This window comes from Meles meles, chromosome 6 (assembly GCF_922984935.1).
Source record: "Meles meles chromosome 6, mMelMel3.1 paternal haplotype, whole genome shotgun sequence".
Taxonomy (NCBI): Eukaryota; Metazoa; Chordata; class Mammalia; order Carnivora; family Mustelidae; genus Meles; species Meles meles.
In genome coordinates this window covers 43514124-43526417 of record NC_060071.1, presented here as the reverse complement: position 1 = coordinate 43526417, position 12294 = coordinate 43514124, and the positions used below count along the sequence as shown (strand labels likewise).

Here is a 12294-nt window from a genome sequence, read left to right as displayed (position 1 = left end):
CCTTAATCATTAGCTACCCTCTTCCCAGAGTCCGGGAAAAACTGGCCCAGGAAGGAAGACAGGAGATGGAAGAAGGGAAGAGGATGCGTCGAGAGCCAGTGATCTGCGCCCCAGGTCTCGGCCTAATAGGCCCCTATAGTCAAGAGCTACGTCTGTCACCGCCACCAAACCGTACAAGCGGCAGCGCCTGGTTCGGCCCAGTTCACCCGGCTTGGGTTCAGAATGCCTGATTTGACCCCACAAGAGCTCCTTCCCCGAAACTGTGGGCGTTTCCGTGCTGCGCAGACCCAACACCTCGCCACCGTCGCCGCCACTGCTGCTGTTCCCCTGCCGCCGCTGCCGCTGCCGCCGCCTAACCAATCCCTCCTCTACCGAGCGAGCACGACAGTCAGAGTCTTTACGACAGTTCGGAAAGTGAGAGCGCAGTAGCGTTCACGCCTCCATCTGTTTCTGCGCCTGCTCAGCTTCTAGTTTCATAATGTCCCGCCCCTTCTTACCCAGTCCTCCCCCTTTGCACTCGCTTTCCAAGTCTATTAGCGAAGCAGAAGGGTTTAATACAGCTCATTATTTTATTTTCCTTGCTGATTGTGTTCTACATTTACGCAATACACTATTTCTTGGTTAATTTTTTCGTAACTTAAAAAAATACAGCTAACCACAGAATTATTGATTATAGTTATGGTACAATTAAACAAAAACATCACGGTTTAGGGTCTTTCACAAGAAAATGATACCCAAATCATACTTGCTAATGATATAAAGATCATAGCACCCCGCTCTCAAAGTGAATTTGCTTCCAGCATCACATCAAAGGTAGTAATAGATATCCTGGGAAATGACTGTACAATCACATATGCCTTCCTAATTATTTTATGAAAAATCAGGAATATCAGCAAAATCAGCAAATGCTTCATTATGTGCCTTAGGGGGATTGCAGGCAAGGAGAATGCAGACTTTGGAACAGTCATACAGACTTCCTTTCAAATCCGGATGATGCCAATAAACAGCAGTCTGATTTATTAGACCTTTATAAATCTTTCCCAAAAAACTAAATGTCAATTATACCTCCTTAAAAATAAAATAAAAGTGTATTTTAACCAAAAAAAAATTGTTTCCTTCTCTATAAAATGAGATAACATTTACCTCAAAGGGTTCTTCTGAGATTAAATAAGTTTATAAAATAAGTTTATAAATGGAAACATTTATTTCCAATTAAATGTTCAATAAACATTAATTCCTTTCCTTTGTCATCAACCTATCATTTTCAATATGCTTTCTTTTGTTCACTCATGTTCTCCATATTGTTCTGTGAATAAGATATTTTAAAATAATAATAATAAACCAGAAAGGATTGCAGATTGGGAAAACTGGTAGAGCATTGCACTAGGAAATTTTCTCAATCCTCCTATTTTCTGTCTCTAAGTATAAAATTCTGCCTGAACCATCTTATCTATTGCCATGATTTCAATTGTTATTGACCCCTGACTTCTCAATGTTATGTATTTCCAGAACTACATTTCCAGACCTAACCTTTTTCCTCAAGCTATTGACCTATGTTCTTCAAAATGGTAGACACAACCCACATGTAGCTATTGAGCACTTGACATGTGGCTAGTACACATTGAGAAGGGCTGTAAGTGAAAAATATCTATGCAATCCAAAGATACAATATAAAAAATTTTATAAAAAATTGAATAATTTTTGAGGCACCTGGGTGGCTCAGTGGGTTAAAGCCTCTGCCTTCGGCTCAGGTCATGATCTCAGGGTCCTGGGATCAAGCCCCGCATTGGGCTCTCTGCTCCGCGGGGAGCCTGCTTCCTCCTCTCTCTCTGCCTGCCTCTCTGCCCAGTTGTGATTTCTCTCTGTCAAATAAAAAAAATTTTTTTGAATAATTTTTAATACTCATTACATGTTGACATGATATTTTGGATATATTGAGGTAAATCAGTGGTTCTCAATCTGGTACCGTTATGCCCCCACTTTGGGTTGCTTAGCAGTATCTGGAGACATTTTTGGTGTTCACAACTTCGGGGAAGGATGACTACTGACATCTCTTAACAAGAGGCCAAGGATGCTGCTAAACATCCTACAATGCACAAGTCAGCCCTCCACAACAAAGAATTCCCCAGCTGAAAATGTTAATAGTACAGTTGAGAAATGCTGGGGTTAAATAAAATAAACTATTATAGTTAATTTACCTGTTTTTTTTTACTTTTTTAAAATATAACTATTATAACTTTAAAGTTACATTTGTAGCTCACATTATATTTCTTTTGGACAGTGCTACTGATCTAGATCCATACGGCTACTTTACTGGATGTGTCATTTCCACTTTAATGTACCACAGGCATCTCTAACACATCATGTTGAAATAAATAAATAAGTGTAATTATATTGTATTTACATGCCATACATTTCAGTCTTTTCTGTCTCAGTCAAAAAGACCAAGTTAACTAACTAGAAATCCAAAAGTCATCTTTGACTATTCTCTCTTCCTCATTATCTCTAATCAGTAAGTCCTTCTAATTCTGTCTCTGTAATCTCAAATATTGAAAATGGACCCGTTCCTCTCAATACTCTGTACCAGTCCAGGTCTTTAGTATCTTTAGTTTCAAGCAGACATTGTATTCTAAGGGCACACACCAAATACATGATCACTGCCTTACTTGCAGTCTTTTCTAAGACCCAGAAAACAAAACTATTATTTACACTATAATGTGGAAGGGACAGGATGGTGTAATAGTGCTCTGAGAACACAAAGGCGGAACACCATAGTCAAACGAAGAGGAAGTGATGTTTAAACTAAATTTTGCAACATAAATGAAAACAGTTAAATGAAGCAAATAGGACATTCCAGGCAGAAAGATCAATACATGCTAAGGTACAGAAACAGCATGAAGCAAATTCTCTAGTAGGATCTACTAAATGTGTCATGCAGAGAAACTATTCAGAGATGAGGAAAGAAATGTAGAAAGAAATGGGTTATGGGGGAGTCTGGGTGGCTCAGTCATTAGGCATCTGCCTTTGGCTCAGGTCATGATCCCAGGGCTCTGGGATCGAGCCCCACATGGGGCTTGCTGCTCAGTGGTAACCCTGCTTTCCCTCTCCCACTCCTCCTGCTTGTGTCCCTCTTTTGCTGTGTCTCTGTCAAAAAAAAAAAAAAAACTTAAAAAAAAAGAAAGAAAGAAATAGATTACGTATGGTTGTTTTTACTAGGATGAGGAGTTTAAACTCTTTTATACTTAAGACTATGGGAAGCCATGAAGGGAAACCAACCAGAGAAAAACACAATCAGATGACTATTAGATACAGCATTATATCAGCAGAGTAGGGGATGGATTGGAAAGAGGCAAAAACAGAGGAATGAAGACCAGGGCTAATGGCAGGTAAAAAGTGATGAGAGTAATGGAAATGAGAATGAGAAGGAAGGGATAGATACAAGAAGAAGATTAAATAACTAACTGGATATAGGAAGTAAAGGAGGATAATCTCAAATGCTTCCAGATTTATAAGTGGTTGGGTGGAAGTTACATTCAGGAAAAAGACACATGTTTGGGCTTTGGGGATGGGATGAAGGAGAAGATCATAAGGAAATGATTACTTCTTTATTGAGCAAGTTGAGTTTGAGGTATATAACATTTAGCCAAAGTGGAGATTTCAGTAAGGTGCTGGATAAATGGGTTTGGATCTCAGGAGAGGTCTGGGCCAAAGACAGGGATTTGACAGGGATTAACTTTTAATAGGTGAAGCAATAATTTTGATGAGGCTACCCAGTATATAAATGAGACAGATACCTGATGAAGGCTGATATTTTAAGAGTTGAAGAGTGAAGAGAAGTCCCAGAAGGACAAGGATGCATCAGAGTAGAGCGAGAAAAACCCAAAGAAACAGGTAGAGAAAAACCCAAAGAAACAGGTAACAGGCCAAGTGAGAAAAAAGTTTCAGTAATGATGTGGGTGATCAAGGATAAGAAATTTCCATTAGTTCGGCAATAAGGAGATCTGTAAACAAGACCAGTTTCAGCAACTGATAGACATTTTAGAATAGAGGTTCTCAACGGGGTTGATTATGACCCCCAGGCATCATTTGACAATGTCCTGAGATAATTTTGGTTGTTACAACTGGGAAGATGTTACTGATACCAACATTTAGAGGCCACAGACATTGCTAACCATCCTATAATGCACAGGACAGCTCCTACAACAAAGTAATATCTGGCTCAAAATGCCAGTAATATTCCAGCTAAGTCCTGGTCTAGGATGGATTGAACAATGTACTTAGACAAGGCCCAGTACTTTTTCATGAAAATGGTAGTAAATGGAAAAAAGAAAGATGGACATATATTTTAGCAGGATATGGAGTCAAGAAAGGGAAGACTTGAATCCTTTCAGTATGCTGAAGTGGAGAGAGCAGCAGAAAAAACTAAATGAAAGATACTGGAAATATAGGGATGCTCTATGGAAGCAGAGGAAATGGGATTCAAAGCTCAGATAGAAGCATTAGCCTTGGATAGAAGAGATACTCATTTCACCAAAACAAATAAGGAGAGGGAAGAAAGGACTGCAGAAATGAACAAAATTTGTTGGCTTCGGGGGGGCAAGTCAAGGCTTTGCTCATTGAATGACCTTGATTTCTCTGTGAAACATGAGGTAAGGCCATCTACTAAGATATCAGGTTGGAAATGGCTGGGCGGAGGGTAATTAGAAAAGAGACATTTTAAAAAATCAGAATAGTGGACACCTGGGTGGCTCAGTTGCTTGGGCCTCTGCCTTCAGCTTAGGTCATGATCCCAGGGTCCTGGGATTGAGTCCCTGCTTAGTGGGGAGCCTACTTCTCCCTCTGCCCCCTGCTTGTGCATTCTCTCTCTCTCTGACAAATAAAATTAAAAAAAAAAAATCAGAGTAGTCACTATCATGATGGCATGGCAGTAGCCAAACTACAAATCAAAGGCAGGAAGTGAAGAGCAGAAAGGGGGTGTGACTGAGAGGACAGACGCCATGAAGTTGTATTTACAGAAACAATGGTAGATTATAGGGGTGGGAGAGATCTCTCACCTGAATTACATACAATTTCCTGTTTTCTATGCTTCTTCTCCAACCACCATTATCATACCACTTCTAGTATAACATCGAACCACTATCAGAATACAGTAGAAAGTGATTCAGGGGTGCCTGGGTGGCTCAATCAGTCAAGCATTTGTCTTCGGCTTGGCTCTTGATTCCAGGGTCCTGGGATCTAGCCCCACGTTAGGCTCTCTGCTCAGTGGGGTGTCTGCTTCTCCCTCTCCCTCTGCCTGCCTCTCTCTCTCTCTCTCTCTCTGTCAAATAAATAAATAAAATCTTCTTTAAAAAAAATAAAAGAAACTGATTGAGACACTAAGTTGCTTAAAATCCCTCAGGGATGTTCCATCACCTTCATAATGAAGTCCCAAGTCCTTAGCTTGGCAACTAGAGCTCTTCAAAATTCAGAATTTCCAGAGTCAACTCACACCACCCGTTCCCGCCATCCTACTGCCTGCCCCTGCTTAGATTTGACCAAACTTCTCAAACTACTTGTAGTTCTCCAGAAGAAATACACTGTTATAATATCTACCGGCCTTGGCACCTCCTATTCCTTCTGTCTCAAAATATCCACCCCCTCTCCTCCATATCCCTCCCTCCTGCTTTACCTATTTAGCAAACGCTTATCCTTTCCTCAAAGCCCTCTTCCATGAAGCATTTCCTTACCTTGCTTCCCCATTCTCACAATAAAGCTAATCATCACTCCTACCTCTGTGCTCTCTTCAATCTTTGTGTATACTTCCATTCAAAGTGTTATATTTATACACACCTGTCTTTTCCAAAAAACTAAAAAAAAAAAAAAATCCTCCTCCCTTCAGTAGAAAAATATTGCTCAATAAATATTTGCTGAATTTATGGAATAAGGAGATTGGGTTGGGGTTCTAGTCTCAATTTTGCCACTAAGAAACCAGAAATCCCTAATCTTAATTGAATCACTTGAATGCTTCCAAAAATTAATTTTACTCCTCTGTGGAAAGATCACACCACCCAACATATAGTCCAGATCAAATTCTGCCTGCCTAAAACTGTGTAAAATAATGTCTACCAAATTAATCTGCATATATGGGTCAGCAGTGCCTAACTATGTTTTAGGCAGGAATTTGAGAAGCTTGCTCTAAACATGGAAATATTGAGCTGAAAAAAAAAAAACACAAAAAACAAAAGAAAGGAAAGCTGAATTATTAGGTCACCTGCATTAAATGGAAAAAGGAAAAATTCTACAAATTACCAAAGTCGGGGGAAAGACTGGCATACCCACCAACCATTGCATACTTCACAATTACATACAAGTTTGCAAGTGAGAGTAACTGATTGTGTGGTCAGCTTTGCGAATTCTTTGGAAGAAAATGCAGCAAAGTTTGGAGATTTAATGTAATGAGATAGGGAGAACTTGGGAACTTGCTGAAAATATTTACTGAACTATTTCCCCAGATGAAAAGGTTTACAAAGAATTAAAGGACCTAAGAGATGCACTAGTCAGAACTCTTAGTGATTTGCAACATTTTATTCTCCAATTAATGTACAAAGATATCTCTGAACCTTGAAACTGGAAAGAAAATTTTATAGATTCTACAGCACCGCTGATTTAGTTGAGGCAATACAGGACCTTATTAAAGCATTATATATAAAACTTAATTTTAGCTTATAAAATTACAAACACAGACTGTCTTTAGTTTGAAGATTATCATCTTTATTATACATACAGAGGCAGAAAAACAGAGAAACAGAAGAATCATTAGAGACAGTACTTCTTTCCTACTACGAAACTACTCTGAAGTCATTTTTTAATCTATTGAAACTATTTTGAATTATAGACTGAAAAACTGAGGAGTTATTTGGTGAAGGGATAACATCAAGAGAGTATAATTTTGATGACTTTTTATAATTTTTAAAGTTTCTCTGACTGCTTTTGGAATGCAACCTTCAAGATACATTTGAATTATCAAGCACTCATACTATCCACGTGGCTCAGTTTCTAGAAGAGTGAGTGAGGTGACAAATTATGGGCTAGCAAGGAAACATAGAATGCCTGGAATTTTGTAGACAAGCATTTGAAACTTCAAGTATCCTGAAATATTTCTGGCTATCTGGCCAAATGTTTGAGGCCATGCTTCTATGAAGTATACTTTCAAATAAACCCGAGGAAAATGAAAGAGAAAGCTACCACTCACCATGGTCATATAACCCTAGTGTCACAACTGAGTTGCTTGGACTGATTGACAACTGCTCTCAGAAATATTTTGTCTGTCAATTACCAGTATTTTTATATTCTTAGTCAAGGTTGGTAACAGGTTTATTGGTAAAATTTTATATTAAGTTGTTTAAACTCTTTTTGGAATTCTTTTGCAGTGCTATTTTCTAAAATCCATAATTTCTGAAGTACTCTCTTCTGTTAGCAATAAAAAAATTCACAAGTTTCTGATCATTAAAAAGTTTAGGTTACATAATCTCCAGCATCAGAGCTCTAACATTTTATGGTTTGCTTCAGACCTAGTAAGATTTATACAAACCTTGTGAATATTATAGTTTCATGTGTGTTTTTAAAAAAGATTTTATTTATTTATTTGACAGACAGAGATCACAGGCAGGCAGAGAGAGAGGAAGGGAAGCAGGCTCCCTGCTGAGCAGAGAGCCCAATGCGGGACTCCATCCCAGGACCCCGGGATCATGACCCAAGCTAAAGGCAGAGGCTTAACCCATTGAGCCACCCAGGTGTCCCTCATGTGTGATTTAGATACTGGCAAATTATTTGCAAATTCAGAACGGGAAGTCAGATGTTTCTATGTACTTGCTTGCTACTCATAGATCACGTAGTTTTCCCCAAACAGCAAATGTTTCCTGAAACCATACTGGTATTTGTTTAACTGCCTAATGTGTATCTTGACTATAATTTTGGGTTATGGGATTGCAAACAGAGATAGTGTTTCAATTATAGATTATACAGTACATTTGAAATACACAGAAGGAAATACACAGAAGAAAAAAGGGAATTAAATAAAACTGCCTTTCATGTAATGAAAGGAGATTTTTAAAATATTCAACAACTTCATTCTGACTTTAGTCAGATGTACTAAAGTTGTACTAAAGATGACTTTTAGTACTCAGTGCTTCTGGTAAGATTTTAATTATTTTTATATTTTGCTACAGCATAAGTCATTTTTACACTACTGTTTAAGAACATTGAAAAGATTATTTTGAGATTTTAGTTTAATATCTTATTTGAAATTTGCTCAAAAAGTTCAGAAAATATAAATTGGTCAAAGTTGATTATGACCAAACTAAATTTATCTGGATTATAAAGATAAATAAAATCATTCTACTCTGAACACTTCAAACACCAATTCAGGATTGAGTTAAACTAGGAAATAGTGCCACCTGCTGAATAAAAATTTCTTAAACATCTCAACATTAAGTTCATTTTTTCAGACCACATAAAGTTCTAACATTTTTTTCTCAAAGATGTACATTTAAGATGATCTTCAAACAGGAAATTTTATTTAAAAAATTATTCAACTAGGGGCGTCCGGCCAGCTCAGCTGGTAGAGCATGAGACTCTTCATTTAGGGGTTGAGTTTAAGCCTCATGTTGGATGTACAGATTACTTAAAAATAAGATCTTTAAAGAGAGAGAGAGATTAATTGTAAGTCTACATGTGGCATGGTCAAAGCTTTCCACACCTCTCTTCACCATGTAAAGAATATATGGCATCCAAGCCTTGAAATTAAAAATGATAGGGACTTCTGAAAAGAAACAGATTGAACTAGTTGAGAGGAACTAGAGTACAGCAGCTGGTATGAAAAAAAACTACACTAAATACTTCACATTCAAATCCTTATAGGCCCGACCTGCCCACAGCTGTCTGACATTAGGTATCACCCTTTCACACAGACTTCACATTATTTTGATGTAGTACATCATTTAAAAGTATTTATTTATTTTTAAAAGATTTTATTTATTTATTTGACAGAGAGAGATCACAAGTAGGCAGAGAGAGAGGAGGAAGCAGGCTCTCCACCGTGCAGAGAGCCCGATGCCGGGTTCAATTTCAGGACCCCGAGATCACTACCTCAGTCCTTTGATTGAGCAAAGGCTCAACCCACTGAGCCACCCAGGCACCCCTTAAAAATATTTATTGACAACCAAGATATGTCAGATATTTGAGAAACATGTAACATGAAAGAGACCAAGAAGAACATTTTTAAAAATCACTATAGAGAGTAGATGTAAGTTAACAAACAAGGGAGAACATATTTTAAACCCCTCATATCTTCAGAAATTAAAAATGATACTGCATCCTTAAAAGAGGAAAGGGATGTTATTTCTTTAAAAAGCAGGAAAGAATTCTTAGAAATTAAAATGATAATTTTCAGGGGCACCTGGGTGGCTCAGTGGATTAAGCCGCTGCCTTCGGCTCAGGTCATGATCTCAGGGTCCTGGGATCGAGCCCCGCATCCAGCTCTCTGCTCCACAGGGAGCCTGCTTCCTCCTCTCTCTCTGCCTGCTTCTCTGCCTACTTGTGATCTCTGCTTGTCAAGTAAATAAATAAAATCTTTAAAAAAATGGTAATTTTCAAACTAAAATTCAACAGAAAAGTTGAAAGATAAAGGCAAGAAAATTTTCCAGGATATAAGATAGAAAGGAAAAGAAACACGAAAGAAAAGATGAGTTATAGAGGACCAAACCTAGAAGTAAAATATCTACTAGAAGTTCCAGGAAGGGAGAACAAAGAAGAGAGAGAGAAGAAATTATGAAAGAAATGATAAGAAATCCCCAGACCTGAAGAAGAGTTACAAAATTCTAAAATTACTGATTCATCTCTTCTTTTTTTTAAGATATTATTTATTTATTTGACAGAGATCACAAGTAGGCAGAGAGGCAGGCAGAGAGAGAGGAGGAAGCAGCTCCCCGCCGAGCAGAGTGCAATGCGGGGCTCAATCCCAGGACCCCAAGACCATGACCCAAGCTGAGGGCAGAGGCTCAACCCCCTGAAGCCACTCAGGTGCCCCTCATCTCTTTTTTTTTTAAAAGATTTTATTTATTTATTTGACAGAGAGAGACACAGCAAGAGAGGGAACAAAGCAGGGAAAGTGGGGGAGGGAGAAGCAGGCTTCCCATCAAGCAGGGAGCCTGATTTGGGGCTCGATCCCAGAACCCTGGGATCAAGACACAAGCTGAAGGCAGACGCTTAACAACTGAGCCAGCCAGGTCCCCCCTTATTCATGTCTTGATAGATCATTTCCACCTTTTAGCTATTGCGGATAACACTGTAATGAACATTCATTTACATGTAGTTGTTTTGAGTCCCTATTTTCAATTCGTTGAGGTATATACTAGTCATAAGTAATTATATGATTACCTTTTCGGTTTTTTTGTTCTTCTTTTTTTAAAGGTAGGCTCCATGTCCAGGGTGGAGCCCAATGTGGGGCTTGCACTCCTGATCCTGAGATGGAGACCTCAGCTGAGATCAAGAGCCAGGCGCCTAACCAATTGAGATACCCAGGTGCTCCAAATGTTTATTTTTGTTTTATATAGAAGGCTCCACACCCAGTGTGGAGCTCAGCAAGAGGCTTGAACTCATGACTAAGACCTAAGCTGAGATCAAGAGTTGGATACTTAACTCACTGGACCACCAAGGTGTCCTAATGATTAGGTTTTTGAAACACCATCAAACTGTTTTCCACAGTGTCTGCACAATTTTACATTCCTTTCAACAGTATATGAGAGTTTTCATTTCTCCATATCCTTGCCAACACTTGTTAATGTGTCTTTTTATTACGGTCATCCTAGTGGGTAGAAAGTGGGTTACACCCTAGTGAGTGGCATCTCAGTGTGGTTACATCCTGTTTCAATCTCTTAGTGGTTACCTTAGAAAGTAATCCTTACTTAACTAAACCTAATATTGCTAACTTTATTATCCTCCTGGGGAAGAATCCATAAATATTTTAAAAATATTTATCACAGGGGCACCTGGGTGGCTCAGTGGGTTAAGCCGCTGCCTTCGGCTCAGGTCATGATCTCAGGGTCCTGGGATCGAGTCCCTCATCGGGCTCTCTGCTCGGCAGGGAGCCTGCTTCCCTCTCACTCTCTCTGCCTGCCTCTCTGCCTACTTGTGATCTCTGTCTGTCAAATAAATAAATAAAATCTTTAAAAAAAAATTTATCACATACACCCCCCAGACACATACACACACATTACTTACAATATGTTTTGTTACGTATTATAACTGTATTATTTAAATGCCACAAGACATTATTATTTTCTCACACTCCGTATTTTCAAAGTCAATGTGATTTAGATTTACCATCAGAATTATTATTTTATTTGGTCGTCATTGCTTTCTGCATCTGATCTTTCAGGCAAGATTTCCTTCTGCATGATGAATAACTTATAGAATATTCTATAATGTTTATCTTCTACTGACAATGTCTTACTTTCCTTGAAAATACTTTAATTTTGCCTTCATTACTGAAGCATTTCTAGGATGATAGTTATTTTCCTGCAGTACCATGAAGATACCATTTCACTGTCTTTTGAAGCTTGCATCATGGAGATGTCAGTGGTGAGTTTAACTGCAGCTTCCTCAAAGCTAATTTTTTTTTTCTAGGTATTTCAACATTTTTCTCCTTATCTTGATTTACTAAAGTTTCATTGTTACATGTTTAGATGAGGATTTATTTTTACATATTCTGCTTGGGCTTTGCAAGGCTTCTTGAATTAGTGGATTATCAGCAATCATGTCTTCAGAATATTGCCTCAGATCCATTTCCTCTCTTTCTCTTCTGGGACTCCAACTAAATATGTTAGATACTCTCACTGCAGTCAGGTAATAAGTCTCTGGTTCCTTATATTATATTATTTATAAAATATATTATTTATTAGTAATAATAGAATAAATAAATAGTAAAACAATGTATTATTTATACAATATCTAATTGCTGCCAGCTTCATTCTGGATAATTTATTCCGAAATTTATTCTAGTCACCTAATTCTCTCTTCAATTGCGACTAATACACTAAACCATTTTTTAAAATTTGGTATTACATATTTTCATTTCTGGAATTTCAATTTTTTCCCCAACATCTGCTATGTCACTTTTTTTTCTTAAGAGAGAAGGAGGGACAGAGGGAGCGGGAGCGAGAGAATCTTAAACAGGCTCCACGCCCAGCACAGAGTACAATGTGGGACTCAATCTCACAACCTTGAGATCATGACCTGAACTGAAATCAAGAGTTG

At 38.2% G+C, this 12294-nt stretch overlaps 1 protein-coding gene across 10 annotated transcripts in view; it reads right to left on the bottom strand.

Moving 5' to 3' along the window:
* RNF111 (ring finger protein 111) overlaps positions 1-12294 on the bottom strand; it is a 126206-nt gene that overhangs the window by 95614 nt on the left and 18298 nt on the right. Inside the window, exon 1 of one of the 10 annotated variants that reach the window (XM_046008350.1) lies at positions 2-414. The exons of the other annotated variants lie outside the window; for them this stretch is intronic. The gene's annotated coding sequence lies outside the window, so the exon portion shown is untranslated. Of the gene's footprint in view, position 1; positions 415-12294 lie in introns of those variants that run through there. 10 annotated transcript variants of the gene reach the window in all.